Raw genomic sequence first — 19,656 nt, 5'->3', positions numbered from 1 at the left:
ATTAATAGTATTCGAATTATAAAATTAATATTTAGTAATTAATTTTTCGAATAACAAAGTAATTTGGATATATTTGTGGGATATGGCGTGAATTTACTGGGTACAGAGGAATAACACCTGAGTCCTCAGGAATGGCAACACATGGGAATATCATGGGCGAATGGCAGTATACTCTGTTATGTCCATGGTACTGCTTATGTCTATAGGCGACGGTTACCACTTTCCACCAGGTGGGCCGTCGCAAACAAGCTGACGTTGTTTGCCATTCTAAGTTGTATAAATAAAAAAAAAATTGGATTCGTGCACCACTAGTAAATAATTCAGAGCAGTGTGCAAGTGCAAAATAAAATGCTACCTACCTATTGCAAGGATTACTATCAATTACCTTGCTAAGCTATTGTTTTTAATTTAATCAATTTTAATCTCTCGATTACATTAATAATTGTCACAATAGGTAATTGGTAGTTTTTTTTTTCATAAACCACTTTCAATGTAATTCAGTGCGATTATGTAAAAAAGAAAATTTAGCTTTTTTTAACCTTCCTCTTGTTCATCGCAGCACTAACTACTAACTAACTAATCCTGAAACTACTTAATTATTTTAACTTCCTGAAATAACAATAAAATTATTTCAGTTAATTTTATAATTCATTTAAGACATTTATTTGCATTCTTATTATCGTATAAGTATTGAAGTAATTTTACTATTTGTTATAGAAATTTCAGTGCACTTTTTTTATTTTGAGTGCTCTTCCAACTAAAACTAACCAATGTTAGTCGTTTAGATATTTAGATATGACGTTTTATTAGACGTTTAGATACAAACAGCATCATGGACATCAGAGAATATACTCCGAGGGCACCCATCATGCGTAGCTTTTATTGAGAATTAAGGTTTGTAATTTTATCGTTATGTCCTCCCATCAACCCAAAACAGCCATTCAAATACAATCGCTTAGCGATAGAAACACAAGAGGTTTCTATTATTAGAGTAAATACCAAATGTGTGTACAAACACATAGTTGATTTAAATACATATTGACAAATTTATTTAAGAAAAAATTTGATTCATAGGAAAATGGAAAATAAACGTGCAGTAAATAGATAAAAATATTTAAAGAAAAAAGTTGCAATCTAATTCAAATTAAAAATTAGCCGCAAACAATTTATTTTAATAAATATGCTTGTACTTTTTTATAGAACTTGGAATGATAAAAAATCTAACGGTCTACTTGATGCAAATTAAAAACACCAGAACACACTGTGATGCACATGGCATTCTTCATTTGTTGCTACATCTGAGATTACTAGTATATCTACTAATTATACTGTGCACGGCCTAGTATAGCAATATACTATCCTGCATTTTTTATATATATATATCGCATATGAAACTGTCTCGTTGATTAAACGATTATACTATTAATAAGATGTATTCGTGCAGATTGTATAAATTAATACTGAAATTGAATACAGACTAAATCACGACAATGTTAATAGCAATTGTTACTGTTAGTAGGTACAATTGTTCAGTTAATTTTCATAACTAATTATTACCAAATGTCGTCACTGGTCGAGATCTTTATGAAAATTGAGCATCTAAGTGAGTACAGCCTTGTCACGCTACAAATCCATCTTATTACGCCCGTATTGTGAAGGTACGTGGCCTTAATCTTTATTAATTGGTGAAATAGCTAATGATTGTTCAATACATTGTACGATATTGTAAATCAGGAAGATTTATTTGCAACAGTAAATGATCTAATTGTTAAATGCGATTGACAGTTATTGTATTGAAATAGAAGCAGTTTCCTGGATTGCATGGTTTTTGAGAGTATAATTGCATGTAAAACAAGCCTGTTAATTACTGTAAAATATGTATATAGGCACTAAGTCTAACCATGAAACAACATAATGTAGTATGATTTAAAAGTATGATTTATAATTTGATTAAATAACATATGTACCTAAGATATGTACATAGATAAAATATAATAAATATTTTGTTCATATTGAATTCTTTAACGAGGACTTACAGCGTTCTGTAACTATGGTATGTACTAGAGGGAGACTTTGTACAAAAGTCGTTTGCTTGGGTACCTTTGTCCCATTCGTATTTCTAGCTTGAAACGGTTGTGTTTGCATGGCTGTGTTTCTGTTTGAAAAGTGGGATATGCCAATGAATTTACATGGTACAAAGGTATAACACCATAGTTCTCAGGACTGGCAACGTATAGGGGGGGGGGGGGGTATTACAGATAAAACAGTATACTCTGTTATGTCCATGGTACTGTTCATGTCTACAGACGACGGTTGCTACTTTCTATTAGGTGGTCCGTCAGCTTGTTTGCAATTCTAAGTTGCATTAAAAAATGTATGAAATAAAAATATTTTTATGACACAGTAAATTCTTATTTCAAAAGCATGAAACATCGGGCACATATGTCTTATGAAACCACTAAGCTTGAAAGGAGAAGGTTCATCTATATTTTCAAGAGTGCAAATTACGCGTTCTCATTATGAATTCTGAATATGTTTCGTCAATTATTTTCGCAAACCCTGTCAGGATTGACTTCCGTGTTGATCCCATATTAAGTTTGTCATAAATGTTGTTGATTTTGTTTACGAAGAAATCTTAAATATTATTAACATTCCCCGTGTTGTAATTCAGATTACATTTATTGCTGTACCTATTGTTCTTATTACCTAATTGGAATGTAGGTAAGTTTTGAGTAAACAGTCTGTCTTGGTCTAACGTTTGTTCAGCACTTCCACTATGTTACTGTTAGGATGATGGTATACATATATCAAATATATTTTATTATGGAATTAATTGAGGTAATATATTTTACTTGCAGAAATCCTTGCTAATATTAAAAATATGACAATGACTTTTTATTTTTTATACAACTTAGAATGGCAAAAAACAAGCTGACGGCCCACCTGATGGAAAGTGGTAACCGTCGCCTATAGACATGAGCAGTACCATGGACATAACAGAGTATACTGTTTCGCCCATGATACCCCCCATGCGTTCCCATTCCTGAGGACTCAGGTGTTATTCCTCTGTACCCAGTAAATTCACGCCATATCCCACCCTTCAAACCGAAACACAGCCATGCAAACACAACTGCTTCACGGTTGAAACACGAATGGGACAGAGGTTCGTTTATTTGTTACCTCTTAGTGTCTTAATAGCTCTATTTAACTAATCACGGTAAAATTTGATAATGAAATCGCGTGTAAAAAGCAGTATACTCGTTAAATAAATATTATTTATACTCGTATCATTTTTACAAATTTTTTACCATTTAAAACAATTATTTTTAAATAAATAAAAATTTTGTTATTTAGCCAGAGAAATATCTACCTAATATAGATTTAATAATTTAAATGGTTGTTCAAGTGTTTTTTTTAACGTAGTGTAAAATAAAAAAAATTGTATCAAGTTCTTCATTATATTATGATGATGAAAATATAAATAAAATAGTTAATATTTATTAAGTAATAAAGTTGTGTATTTATTAAATGAGTATGCATAATATATGTATAATATGTACTTAATAAATAAATAACATTTATTTAATTTACTACAGGTAACTTCTACTTAATAAAATTATTATATGTTTAATTATACAATCTTCAATAAATTATCGTATAATATACATATATTGCATAAGCGCTTGTTTGTAATGTTTCCTTAACTTTAGAGGTCACGGAACACTTGTAAATTGTTTATATTTTCTGGAACACCAAAATTTAAATGTTTAAAATTGAAATTACTAGACTACTTAAAAAAACATAATACTTTATTATTATGCTCATGTGATTCCCTTCATTGGACATTATTGTTTACTGAAACCCGGTACATTGTATTGTATTGTATTATATTGTCAAATCTTTATTGTACATAATTTATATTGAATACATTAAATTATTTAATATACAATGGTGAACTTATCCCATAAAGTCAACTCTCACCTTTTAGGAATCGCCATATAGATACAAAAATACGTAAGTTAATAATTAATTAATAACAATGTATGAATTGTTTCTGAAAAAAAAATCCAAAATAAACAGTATACTACTGAGATTTATGAATGTAGAAGTCCATACACACATTTGTTATTCAATCATGTTTAATTTTTATAATAAAGTCAAGTCAATCATTTATCTGCATAAACATAGGTGTCTAGTTACATAATATTATATATAAAAAAAATAGTTTATATCGCTGTTTCGTCGTTATTTGCCTTATCAATATTATATATACAAATATTATGAAACCTTACACTAAAATTTTAAATACCTCCTGAATGTATTCGTCTATTTTTTTTTTTTTCTCTTTATTCTATTCACGCGCGCAATGTTTCTATAATGACATAATACAGATGCTACCTATTTAATGAATGAACGAATATACTCGTACTTTTTTTTTATTGGATGAAAATGGAGTGGTAACCCCGCCTGCGCTAATGGATACGCTAGCGGGGCACCAGTGAAGGGTGACCGATGAGGATGAAAACAGGCCAGTTAGCCCATCATGATGAATTCATCAGGAATTAATCATGATAGTTTCCAAGAGGAACCGCGAGGAGGTCGACCTGGTTGGATATATTGCTAGCAATGGGATTCTTAGTCTCCATTACTAACAATCCCTTTTCCCCCTATACTCGTACTTGTATTTGCTTTATACAACACGGGGTGTAAAAGAAACAGCAGGTAAATTTGTAGGTATAAATTAAGTATGTTTAATGGATTATTTAATATTAGGTAGTTTAAAATTATACAGTTCCAAAGTGGAACTAAGTACATGTATATAAATTTAGTATTGATCACATTAATCAGTAGTATTGGCCTTTATTAGTTCGTTCGGTTCACGAGTATGTTGGGGACCGGTCCGTCGCGTCAAGGTGAAGGCTTCGGACAGTCACATACGTGTATAAACAGCATCGTTGACACAGTACATAACTACCCGTTATATATATAAAAAATATACCTTGTAACACCACCAATAGTGACCTCGTCATCAATAATTACCTACTATCAAACTCAATGATGTTATGAATGATGAAGTTCAAGTGGGAAGTTACATCACTATCAGAAGTAGAGATGATCCTTCCTCTCCCGTGAGTGAGTTCTCCTCATAAGAGGCGGCTAAGTGAACTTAATGATCGATTGCTGGGCAGCAACGTCTCTCTTTAAAACATCACCAAAAATCTAACTGCGGTTACTAACCCACCCGCCAAGCGTAGCAACTACTGGTAATACTAACCCTCAAGCCTGGCCCTGGAGGCCTATGTTCAGCGGTGGACAGTTAACGGTTGATATAATGATGGTTACAAGTACAGTGTTTATACTCCATAATAAATTTATTACACGAACAGAAATATGTTTTTAAGGGCGAAATTATGGTTAAGATTCAAACAATAATGGGTAACAATTGCTGAAAAAGTACAAGAGTTCTTTCGGGTGACTTTTACTATAATTTTAGTTTCCAAAGACCTAAAAAAGACCACTTCTTGTACTGTATGCCTGTTGAGTGAGTACCCGTCACTCATTTATGTTTTTAAACAACCTATTTCCTTTTGCTTATTTTTTGTATTACGGACAAACGCCGTGTAGTGTACGCTCCCCACTAAAAGGAATGACGACCTCAAATGCATTGCAGGGAGTCAGTGGATGCATGTTGCTCAAGACCGTTCCTTATGGCAATCTGTAGGAGAAGTCTATGTTCAACAGTGGACAAATAATGGCTGAAATGATGATGATGATGATAGTGTACGGTAACGATATGAAGAATAATTTTCAAGGTAGTCCTCTGCTATACAGAGTACGTTCACACAATCAATGTCAGTATGGTCATGGCATATTGTTATGTTTATTAGCGCTCACTATGCATAGATTTATAAAAAACGTAGTTGTATTGAATTTTTCTTTTAAATTTTTTGCCTAGAACATTGCGTTTTTGATAATTTATAAGTATTATCCTGTTTCATTAATGCGTATTATTTTTTTATATGTATCATGTATATTTTGTATTCGTAATCTTTGTCTTCACCAGTGACTTGCTTTGTTCATTTTTTAAGGTTGGCTTTTTTGGTGATTTTTTTTTCAAACAAAAAGATTTTTGTCCATATAAACGTCAGAAATTGCGTTGAAGCTTCGGTCTTTGAAACTAATTAATGGACACATAAAAAATGAACTGTAATGAACACTTATCATCTGGGATTACCCGAACGTTTCACTGAAAATTGCTGAGAAATATTATTTTTATAGACCTGATCGATTTTGCACCGCCTAAAGTTCTTGAAATGCCAAATTTCAAAATGGGATAACAATTTTATTTCCCTAACGTAAATCTGTAATTCTACTACAATATCCAAGCAAGTTGCTTTGCATTAAAACTGATAAGTTACTAAAGGATCAAGGTTTGCCCCTATACAAGAAATAGCTTCCAGTTATGGCCGACCATTGTTTTCTCTTTGATTTATTTCGTCTGTTTTGTTATTTTAATTCAACCTTTTGGAAATGTCGTTTTAATGAAGGCCTTCATTAATTTTACCTAAAACTCGTTCACATATACTTATTACAATAATAGGACGACTATTTACTATGATCTAACACTAAAAAATACGACGTATACACATACGTCGTATTTTTTTAAGTAGGTATAATATTTGAACAAAAATTGTCTATAGGTACGTTTTTTGTCAGCGTTAAAGAGACTTGGAATGAAGTTATTTATTTATTTTTTAAGATATCAACAGTACATTTATTATACAATACTATATTATTTAAAAAAAATCTTAACGAAATTATGTACCTAAGTAGCTCTGTTACGTCATACATAAAACAAGGTATTACAATTTTTAATCTATGATTACTCCTTGTTGAAAATTGTAGTGAGTGGCAAGAACTCCATCGACAAGAACGCAGCTCTTAAATAGGATAGATAGATAGATAGTGTACTCCTTACATAAATTACCACCAAACACTTTGCTTGTGTGTTATTTTACAGGACTATAAGATATATTTTAAAAAATTTCGATGTATAACTTATACATCGAAATTTTATCTATATATCTTATACAGTATAAGATATATAGATATGTACTAGTAGAGGTAAATGAACTGTCAGCTTGTTTGTCATTTCAAGTCGATATGGAATGTAAGTAATATCGGTCATTAAATAACAAAATTGTAAATGTTATTCTTAGAAATATTTGAGTTAGAAAGCTGTTTGAAACTACTTAGTAATTACCCACTTTCTCCGTAAAAGCCGCAGGATCTACTTCGTTTTTAGATTGTTTTTAATTTTTTTTTATTTCTAAAAACTTATCAAGTACGTAGAGTATTTGCTAAATATCTAATAAACCTACGACTTCAATATTGATAAAATTAAAATGAGATCTACATGGAAACCAATCCTGTTGATTGTTGAAAAAATTAATGTAATCAGTTCCAAATTGGTATTGATATTGTGTACCGTACACACTGAAAAGAATAAGCACTGTAAACCTCTTTTTTTTAAGTAACTTAAAAGTGAACAAAAAATTGTTCTAATTAATTATTTTAACCTCTGATGACCATAGGGAGACTTTGTACAAAAGTCGATTGCTTGGGTACCTCTGTCCCATTCATGTTTTAACCGTGAAGCAGTTGTGTTTGCATGGCTGTGTTTCGGTTTGAAGGGTGGGATATGGCATGAATTTACTGGGTACAGAGGAATAACATCTGAATGCTCAGGAATGGCAACGCATGGGGGGTATCATGGGCGAAACAGTATACTCTGTTATGTCCATGGTACTGCTCATGTCTATAGGCGACAGTTACCACTTTCCATCAGATGGGCCGTCAGCTTGTTTACCATTCTAAGTTGTATAAAAAAAGAGTACTGCTTTTATTCTCACCTATTACATCTCACAAGTGTTTCGCCAACCTATACCGTATACTGATTATGCAGGCGGGGTTACCATTCCATTCTCACCCATTAAAAAAACTAATAGAGGCGTATGTAAACTAAATATTATAAAGAGGAAAGATTTTATTTTTTATATGTTTTTTGTAATAGATGTCATTCAAAAACTATTTAGTTGATTTTGAAAATTCTTTCCTATTAATTACCGATAGAAAGCTACATTATTAGATATATAACATTATTTTTTTTAAATACCGTGCGAACTTGGGTCAGGTCGCTTATGACGAGGTGATTACTACTTTCATCCTCAGGATGTCGAAAAAGATAGCTAAGGGAAAAATACTAGAGTAAGCATAAGAATACTAGAAGTATAATCTAATCTCGTTTTCTTTTAAGAAAAAAAAAACACTAATCAGGAAAAAAACATACCTAATAGCTTGGTATTAATAGGTCGTTATAACAAATTATTTCAATTCAATGAACTAATACTAGCCTAGGCACAGATAATGCAATACTATACTAGTGCGTAGGTTTCTGCCTTCCCTATTAACATAACAAATATGTGTAAATATATTTAGGTATATATGGAAGTAGGTAGGTATAAATATATGTAACAATATACTCCTTCGGTTAACATCTGATTGAATATGAAATCTAATTACTGATTTCAATTTATATAATTATGTATAATGACATACATAACTACCTAAAAAGTAATATACAATTAATTACTTAGTAAGATGTAAATTAAGCACCACTTAACAGATTTTGTTCAAATAAATATTTAGATCTAAGCAGTGCGTTTCAATTCGTTATCATTGGCATTAATTTTAGAAAATTAAATTCATATTTGTTACTTAAAATAACGATATGTAATTCTGTAGTAATATATAAATTTAAAATTTTCGAATGTGTGAATATGTAGCGTGTATTTAAACTGTACTCCTTCGCGCGTATTAAATATCAAACAAATTATCTATCTACTTGCACGATATGAAAAATAATATTCCTTAAAATGCATCCGATATATGGGCAAATTTAAAAACCAAACATTGTCATATGACTATGGCAAGCATAACGCAATACTTGCATATTTGTAAAAAACTGGCTTTTATCCGCGGCATCGTTCGAGTGACCGAGATATATGCAATGACTGGGGAAAAAGTGTCCTATGTCCTTTCCCATCTCATATAGTAAGTGTATATGAAATTTTATAGTGATTGGTTAAGTGTTAAGGCGCAAATAAGTCACGAAAATATAGAACAAACTTTTATATTTATAATATTTGTAAGGATTTAATTTAGTTTCGTTTCTCTTAGAAATAAATAAAAATCTCTAAAGAAATCTTTAGGAAAATATTCAATTACGCTTATATTGGTGCACTAATGATATCAAATTCGTTCTATAGATATAAATATATATAGTAGTAATTAAGATATTATCTTATTAAGCTGTCAGTTCAAAGAACCACGAAGGATAAATTTTTCAAATAGCGCTATATCATATAAGTAAGTAACGAGGAAAACTATTAAATCACATTGGCAACACTAAAAACATGACGTTAGCAGTTTTACAACAAAAAAAAATAACTAATGCTCTTTGAATAAAGAGTACCTATTGTTCAGAAATAACTGGCCGTTGTAAAAGTACAAGGCGTGTAATAGCTATTCAATAAATATATATTAGACAAATATAAAGAACAGACAAGGCTATATATACTACTGTAACATATCATTCGACACGTATGATGTTAGTTTATCGAGATGACACAATGATAACAATAAGAAAGTTGCCATGTCTAAATCAGGAATTCCTGAACGCCGCTATGAATGTTGGTGTAGATTATGTGGTAGTATTTCTCTAAACTCATCTCTCAAACTTTGGGAAGGAAAGGGTGGCCTGTTCTATGCCGAGTTTCATGGCTATCTTGGGTGTCATAAAAGGCGACTAAGGGACGGCGAGGGATGGGCAGCAATGTTCGTCTTAAAACATCTCTAAAGCCTAACTACGGTTGCCAATCCGCCTGCCAATCGTGGTAAGTTAAAGGCTGATATGATGCTGACATGATAACTGTTTTATGGGTCATCATTAATCATTTATAATAATTAATATTTATTTATTTATTTATTTATTTAACTCTTTATTGCACTATAAATAAAAATATACAATGACAAGTGAATAATTCAAATGAAATACAGTAACATAAATACAGATTGAAATATACACATAAAGGTACAAAAGGCGGTCTTATCGCTAGGGCAATCTCTTACAGACAACCTTTAGTTAATATTTAAATCTATTTAGAAATTAATTTATATTGGTCCTTAGTATAAAAATTTCGTTGTGATATTAAGAAGATAATTTTTTAAGAACAACGTTTAATGTTAATTTTATTAAATTTAATTACATTTATTTATACAAATGATAATTAGGAAGAAAAAAATATTAGTAGTAAGATAATTTTGCTGTATAAAATATACTAAGGAGATTCTAAGAAGACTAGCTAAACCGCTGTCAAAGGAAATATTTTTTACCATCAAATCAATAGCAGTACAGAGTTTTTGCCTTTACATTATCTGATCCTCATAAAGATTCTGCCACTATACTTAGGAACTGCAATTTATGAACGCATGAGGCGGGCGCCACTTAATTTGTATAGGGTGTTTTAAAAGCATAGAATTAAAGGAACATCGAATTATAAACTATTTTCCACAAGATGAATCATCAGCTTACTTGCATTTCCATTAAATTAATAAAATCAATGCACCATTATTATTTTTTTTCAACCACCATTATTATCATCCTTATAATTTTAAAATGACCAACTGCACTCATTTACCAAGTTTTGTACTCTTTTTTCGCAAACCGTACTCTTTTCAAATCCTGTACTCTGAAAGTACTCATTTCTATAATTTTATACTCATTTGTATTTCTAAAACCTTTTTTTAGATTATTTTATATCAATATTATTAATTAAATATTTAAAATTATTTTGAAAGTGATTTGAATTTCATTAGAATTTCAATAGAACATATCCCACATGAAAATTTAAAAGATTTAATAGAAATTTCTTTATGTTGTCCAGGCACTAATGCTGCTGTTGAAAGGATATTTTCACTAGGGAATGATTATTGGAGCAGTAAGAAGTCGCAACTTTCTGCAAAAACATTATCCGCCCTCTTAACAGTCAAATTTAATATGCAAATTGAAAGTTGTTCCGATGTGTGGCTACATTATTAGACGAACATTCTCATTTGGCAAAAAAAAATCCACTCCGAAGAAAAATATGTTTTTAAAAGAAAATAAAATTTTTATCGTTTATTCTCACTTTTTCACCTATGAAATACTTGAAAAGTGTTTTTTTTTAACAAAAAATAGTTGGTCACCTTATAATTTTGACTATTGCGACTGCTATTGTCCATTTCTGAACACATACTCTTTTATTCTGCATACATTGACTCTCCAATACACAGGAGTGAGGGGAAAAGGATTGTTAGTAATGAGGTCTAATAGCCCCGTTGCTAGCAATTGACCCTCTCAGGTCGACCTCCACGCGGTTCCCCCTGGAAACCATCATGTTTAATTCTTGTCGAATTCATCACGGTGGGCTAACTGACCTGCATTCATTCTCACCTATCATCTGTTACTGGTGCCTCGTCGGTGTATACCGATAGCGCGGGCGGGGTTACCATTCCATTTTCATCTATTAAAAAAAAATTTCATCCTCATGTTCTACAGCCTCAATGGTCGCGTAAAAATGAGCTCCCTGCCGAGGTTTTCCCAAGAGACTACAGCATGGGGTTCTTCAAAAGGGGGTACACAGGAGTTTGTTGCTCCATTTAATAAGGGGTTCACCCTGCACTAGAATCATTATACTCGAACGTGTTTATTATGAGAAGAAGCATTTTATCAAAGATGATACTGCTCAAAATAGTTACTTTATAATTGTGCGTCATTGACGAATTCAATATTGACATAGTGAATGTAGTTGACTATGATTTATAACGTTTACTCTACAAACATATTTGTGGCAGTGGAGGGAGATATCTCGGCAGTAAAGGTTGCTACTGGCATTGGTGTACCTAATCATTTACAAATATTCATTTAATTCCTTCTTTTTTATTGCAATTTATTTATGTTTGTTATTATTACTTGTTTTTGCTTGTGACTTTGTTCACGTCCGCAGACAAAGAACATTTTTATAGCATATTACATTTTGTAACATAAGAACACTTTAAATACAAACATGAAATAGATAGATATGTTTATTAGTAATCAATTGTACCAAAGATTTTGACTGGAGATTTTTACTACGCTTAATTGGCCGTTCCAAATATTTTAATTTTGTTATCGTGGAAAATATATTATGATAATTATTATTACCTCGAAAAATATACTATGTACACATATGTTATGCAATAACAAAAAAAACAATACATCGTTATCTAAAAATAAACGGAATCATTGGTTTCTCAACATTAAAGAGAATATAGAGACATTTTGCAATAACTTATATACTTTTCATATTATTTCTACCTGAATAAATGTTTTTTTTTTTTTTAATTAGTAGTTCGCCTACTAAGCGTGATTACTCCTGGTAAAATCTTAAGGAAGAGTTCTATATTCAGCAATGGGCAGTTAATGGCTGATATGAGGGTGATGATGAAACTTGACGTCTACTTAGTGACATTATAAATTATGAAATTCATTTTTTCATAAGGCGTTCCTTATACGACGTAGTTAAATAATAAGAAGTAAAATAAAAAAAAAAAACATCCCCCAAGGACAAACACCTTGACTGAGTTAAACATTAGTTAATAAGATTTATTTTATTTTATTATCTATTTACCTGAAATCCCAACAATTAAATTGTATAATATGTAGCTATAAAAAAGAGGAAGTTTCATACCTTTTCATACCTAATCACAGATTTTTCTAATACGGAAAAGATTATTGTTTCAGTTAAAAAATCTGGTGTAAGAATAAGAATTTCAAATTTATCAATAAACGTTCCAGTCACACTATAACGCACAAAGTAAGTAATGACGGGTAATAAAGGACGATGAGCGAAGAAATAGGCCGACAAATAGGTACAATCTTCACGACGAAGGCGGGGGAAATGTACTCTGTCACGTAGATATTGTTTTATCTATTTTACAAAGGCATCCAAGAACACGTAACAATTGCTTGTTGCTATTTTTACATATAGACAATACTAAATGATAAAATACAAATAATTATTAGATATTTCTAGAATTCAGGTCTATTGTAGGTATTATATTATAACATCCTTATTTTTACTTAATACTTATAGTCAACTATTCAAGCAGGTATTAGGTTGTGTATTATGCCTTAAAAAAGGTATAAAAAACTTAGTATGTAACTTACTACCAAAATCTAAATTTAACATAAGTCATAATCAAAGCTGGTTATTCTCCACGATTTTACATCTCTATTAATATTTTCATCAACATTTAATCTGATTTGTGGGTATTTTAAATAACTAAAAATATTAGGAAAAAGAAAATATTCACAGTATCAATATTGTGAATATTTTCTCTCTAAAATTGCAACTAACTCACTGCCACGGAGTACGAAACGATAATGTTTAAATAGGAGAATATATAATATATTCAACGAGCAATAGTTTATGTAACAAAAATATTTATAGCTATATTTCAGAAATAAATTTACCTATTTTTTCAAACTTGAACGCTGATCCATTACATGAATCGATATTCTAATTCTTTTTTTTTTTACATTGACTACAATTTTATTGAAGTACACGTATCATAAGATCAATCATGACTAACAATATTTTTACTGTATGACTAAATCCGTGCTAATCAAACCTAACGAACGGTTGTCGTGCGGTACCAATTATCAGAACCTCTTAGTTCACTTACCGGTCGAGATGATATGCTTCTCCCTTTCTTCTTGTGGGTGTTCTGCCACTAATGTGGCTATGAACAAAAAACTTTTGTATGAAAATGAAATGAACTTAACCCTAGATCGTCACTTACAATACTCAGAAAGGCTATCACTGTCACATCTTATTATATGAGACGATGGGCCTCGACAAACACTAAGTATCCTTTCGCAAATACTACGTAAAATCGACTTAATTAATATTTAAACAAGGATTCATTTCGTAGATATAAATGTACTAGCACACATCTTTCCGGGGAGTATAGACAATTATAACATTCTTGTAACGATCACTTTGTAAATTGTGATCTTATCTTTCTAATGTTAATACAGTCCTTCTATTAAATACGTTTCTATCGTGCCAATGTCGTGAGTCTTAAGTTTAGACTTTTAAGAAAAATAACCTAATATCCATCAAGAATATAATTTGATTTTAGTTTCTATCCACGACTTCACGAATTCAAATTTGAATATCGATTCATGTAATGGATCAGCGTTCAAGTTTGAAAAAATAAGTAAATTTATTTCTGAAATATATATACGGGATAAAAAGTAACCTATACCCTTCTCCATGTTTACAGTAGGTACGTGTATATCAAATTTCATAATAATTGGGTAAGCCGTTAAGGCGCTGACAAATAAGAAATGAACTGTAACTTTTATAATATTAATCAGAATAACAATAATATCACGTGGATGAATTCGCAGATTTCATAATGATATGTATAATCGGGGAACGGAATAGATGAGTAATAACAGTTCATTGGTCTGAGTGCAGAAATTTGTCAACGTCTACTATATTTTCTATTTCGTAAGTAAATATGTATTTGTAGAAAAATGTGTACTTGCCCAGTAGTAAACGATGCCAATCATAAACTATTGTGATATAGTAAGACTTTCATTCCAACTACCACACTAGAGAAGCTACGTGTTAAATCAGGTACTTAGGGCTAACTACATTTAGCCGTACAAAATGTTTGATAAAAAAAAAACAGATTTGTCTGACTTATTACACAAATACTACAGTAAAGTACTAAGAGAACAATTCATGAATACTCTGCATCTTTAATGTTCTCAAAAAATATTATAAATATTACACTAATTAAAATAAATAATAAAATAAACAACGTATCATGTCACAGACAACTTATTAAATACAATTATATACATAGTCGAAATGACAGATATAATTTGAGCAAATAGTAGCCGTTTTAGTGTGATAAAAAATATATTGTTATAACACTTTCATTTGTGATAAACACAAATCATTTTTGTTTAAACAAACCTTAACTCATCACAAGATCTATGTTCCATCACTATTTGTTAATCAGAAAAAAGGACATGTATTTTAATAGACATATTATAGTGTTTGAATGCAATCTAATGACGAACAAATACTTGTTTATTTAGGAAAAGGATCCATAATCATCATTTAAATTAATAAATAAAAAATAAATAAATAGCTGTATATTATATCATTCAGGATAATTGTTTAACGTCACTATATTTCGCCCTGTCAACTTCTATGCGGTCCGTCTTAAAAACCACCGTGATTAATTTCTAGTGAATAGGCCGCCTGACTAGATTTTATCCTCACTTATCATCCCTTATTGGTGTACCGATACCACAGACGGGGTTATCATGCAATTACCATCCTTAAAAAACAGTTATCTCTATTTTATGCGATATTTACTGAAAACAAAAATACGTAAACAAGCATTAAAATTTTAAAAAATTCAATGTGTGTGTGTGTGTGCCTTTACTAAGCACATCACATGAAAATTAATTATATCTCGTATTACTGACTTTATTAACATTGCTTTATTTATAAATATATGGTTCTTAGAAATATAAATATCGGTGTATTATTTAGTTCTTTAACTAAATCTTCATAGAGATTCATCATTTTTAGTATAGACTCAACTATTTGCAGGTTATAAAAGTTCTCTGATATTCTAAATACCAAGTTTCGCCATAGCGGTTTAAATTTGGTATATAAGATGAAAAAATCGACTGAAAGTTACTGTTTTTCGGCCTTTCCGGGTACATCGACCTGATATTGCGCATCTAACAATGTGTTTACCACATGTGAATCTAATATTTTTATTTGATTTATTTACATTTTATATCTTATAAAAGACATTTTATCTATATTTGGATGCTAGCTTGCAGGATATAAGTAAATAAATATAAGTTCAATATCCTAGTTTTTTAATATAAATAAATAATAATGTAAACACTATATGTATGTAACATCCATCGATTGAATATTGCAGTGCATCCCCTACCGCGATAGTTCCGGATTCCAATCAACAGTCGTCAACGTTACAGATCTATTTCTAACGTCAGCCAACAATGTCACATTGGATTATTGGTGCTGGTGGTCTACTGCACTCGTCGTGTAAGCAGCGGTAAATTGACGTGGCAATTTATCAATAACGACGTATCAAGTGTTCCGGCTGCGACGCGATTTCGGCTGAGCTATCATCGCCCTCGTCCGCTACCATCTCCGCTTTCGATCACGCAATGTCTGTTTACAGCGATGTGAATTGGACAGAGACTTCCTTAAGTGCATAATCTATAGTCTATGAGTAATATGATAAAGTCGTAGGGGTCGTGAAGTTGAGGTTTCTGCGAATATTTCCTAGGAGCACATCGACTCGCGTTCAAATTCTCTTTTATGTTTCCTCATCAGGAATTAATGACTAAACCGATTTCAGCTATATTTTGCCAACTATAATTCAATTGAACTATTGACTTTAGCTTCAAAACCGGTACCTATATGTTTCAGAAGCGGTTGAAAGCATCAAGAACTTTACCCTCTCATTCTAGTTCTCGAACGCAGAAATCTTAATGACGAATCTATGATGTCTTCTAAAAATTTTACAGACGAACTGACGGTTAAAGTCGCTTTTAAAGGCTTCTTTATGTACCTTACTTACTCATATTAATACAGATCCCAAAAACAAGCTTTTAATATCACAGTTTAATGCTCATCATGTTGTTTTTCTCTCAATTATTGAAAAAGATTAATCTAAACAATTTAGATTAATCGCTTTTTACTAATTTTTTCAGTAACAAGTACCTAAAATTTTGTTCTAATACTAAACTCAGTTATAATACAAAAAATGACGGTAAATTGCCAAATTGGTTTAATTTTAGGATACAAAGCAAACAAAATTAACTCAATTTGTTTACGTACCGTGACCTAAAGAATTTATATAATAATCCCACAGTAGACAAATCTTTAATACGTATATGTAGCTACTTAAATTTCAATAACTAAATGTCAATAACTTTTTTCATTGTTCCCATTAATGTAGGGGGACCCTTCCTGTTATTTTTCCTCAGGGAGATAAGGCTCGTAGTAGGGGCTATATACTATGACTGTGCGGCAAGTTCTAGGTCATTCCAAGCGTGACAAGTTGATGAAGTCTGTTTCTTACTGTTGTATCTGACTACTTATAATATGATTATAGAGCGACCAATCTTCTCTTGCCTCTAATACCCATCGCTTGTGACTTGCTTGCATGTAGGTATAGAAGTTTTTTACCAGTCAAACTAAATACTTGAAAAATAACAATAAATTTTAGATATATATTGATTAATGTGTTCTGGAGTGGAAATCGCATTTGGACAGGCGTAAGGTAGGATGCCCACTGGGCCCTAGTAAGAAAGCGTTACAATTTGCGCATAATTGGATGCATAAAGCACAGATCCTGACAAAAATGGCATTTGGGGTGAGGCCTGTGTTCGGAAGTGGAGTTCCCTGGACTGATACTGATGATAAGATGAAACTAATAATTTATTATACGTGTAGGTGTAAATACTCAATTAATAAAAAAATAAAATAATAAATAATCTTCATAATATTAACAAATAAGTAGCAGTATAGATATTCTATTTATAACTAATATTTCCACCAAAATATAGCTAGGTACCTCCTATTATATATTTTGTGGTTTTATGGTAATCTGTCTCCACTAAATAGATATATTTTTTCGACTGTGCCCATAGTTTACGCCTCACGCGTTACAGGTTCTGAGTAGGTATTAAGGTGTTATTTCTTTTAAGCAGTGGGGGATTATATATACATTTGCTGCCAGTAGGCTATTCAAAATACACTCTTACTAATTCTTAATTATACTTTTTTATAGATTTCTGAAAAATGCCCCAGATTTGCCACCCTATAATCCACCGTTCCAATTTACTCAACTTGTTGGTAAATCCACCATTGCGTTTAATTCAGAGATTTCCTCTAGTTAACATATCTTTGAGACTGAAAGTTTTGAAATATCAAATCACAGAAAAGTTTTATGCTACTAGTACCTATAACCGCATATATCACAAATCTTTCGAGCATAATACAGTATGATGCAACTATATAACATAGTTACAGCGTTTCATTTGGTAATCGATCACCTATCATTAGGTAGATATATTCTAAGGGTATATTTTAATAGACAATGATCATTATTATACTCAGGTTATTCGTATGGATAATTAAATAATAACTAGAAAGAACACAAAAAATACCATCTTGACACTGAATATAACGTTGTTTCTTACTACAAACCTTATATGAATTATAAAACAAAACCAAATTATGAATCAAAACTTTCTCCTAACACAAATGTCAATAAATCAATTTAGAAACAATAAATAAATGTATTTATTGGAACCATAAAAACAAACAACAAGTATTATAAGAAGTAGTGCTGGTTTTTTTTCTGTGTGTTAAAGGTGCTTTGTTTAAGCATTCCGTCCTCGCTATTAGATACGGGTGATAATCCTGTCACTCGTGTCTATGCCTTTTCTGATGGATGCACTGTGTTAATTGGGGCGCAATACAGTTATGGGGGAGCTTAATTTAAGAATGCACGGCCGGGGACTGCTAGTAAGATGGGTATGTATGTGGTTAGCCTCCAAGTAGGCAGCCCCTGTTCTCTGCCGATTGGACGCTTGAGTCGAATAGCATTAATTTGTACATGTCATATACTTACATGTGCATAATTGTACCACGATGGGTGCTGAACGTAAACTGGCAGGCTTGCAAGTAGATGATCACAAGATTGCGCCGCGACTGTTTTCATGCCTCGATAGGAGAAACAGTGAACACTGCACAATTAGCCGATAGACTTTACTAAGGAGTTACAAATTTTTATAACTTATTTATATTTTTGGTGATATTTATTTATTTTATGTAGTGAAGGGGCAGTGCGCTACGATCGCCTCTCTCGACTGGCTCAATAACAGGATTGCACGTCCTGCTGACTTGTCGACCCTAAATCATTTCACTTTATGAAATAATTTCATTGTTATGATCTACATTAGTCATACCTAAAATGGCTTCTGTACTAACGTGTTTCAACTACATGTTTTTGTATTGAATGTGTAAATAAAATGTAATATACACACAAATAAATATATTACATATATTACGATGATTTACAAAAAGGACTTCCAACTAATAATAAAGTCAGCTTGTTTGCCATTTTAAGTTGCATAAAAAAAATACAGTCAAAATATGAAACTTTCACTAAAGTTGTATTTCAGCAAATATTACTTTTTTATGGGACCTAAAACAGCAAACGAGTTGGCGACCCACCAGTGGAAAATATTAACCGTAAATTATAAGAAGGGAAGGATTGTTACTAACGAGGACTAATAGCCCCATTGCTATTAATATAGGGTTGACCTCCTAGAAACCATCGTGGTTAATTTCTATTGGATTCGTTACTATGGGTCAAAGACCTGACTTCATACTTACCAATCATTCCTCATTGGTGCACGTCAGTGTAGTTATA

General features: G+C 31.5%; 1 protein-coding gene across 2 annotated transcripts in view; it reads right to left on the bottom strand.

The window, feature by feature from the left end:
• The window catches only part of LOC113510670 (synaptic vesicle glycoprotein 2B-like), a 62,180-nt gene extending 43,121 nt beyond the window's left edge, over positions 1-19,059 (bottom strand). Inside the window, exon 1 of one of the 2 annotated variants that reach the window (XM_031907122.2) lies at positions 18,853-19,059. The gene's annotated coding sequence lies outside the window, so the exon portion shown is untranslated. Of the gene's footprint in view, positions 1-13,827; positions 13,977-18,852 lie in introns of those variants that run through there. The other variant, XM_026894162.3, reaches the window with a different exon arrangement.
• Positions 19,060-19,656: the final 597 nt, after the last annotated feature.

This window comes from Galleria mellonella, unplaced genomic scaffold, assembly GCF_026898425.1.
Source record: "Galleria mellonella isolate WM207_F2 unplaced genomic scaffold, CSIRO_AGI_GalMel_v1 utg32, whole genome shotgun sequence".
Lineage (NCBI taxonomy): Eukaryota > Metazoa > Arthropoda > Insecta > Lepidoptera > Pyralidae > Galleria > Galleria mellonella.
The sequence above is the reverse complement of the archived record's forward strand: the minus strand, read 5'-3'. Positions and strand labels throughout refer to the sequence as shown.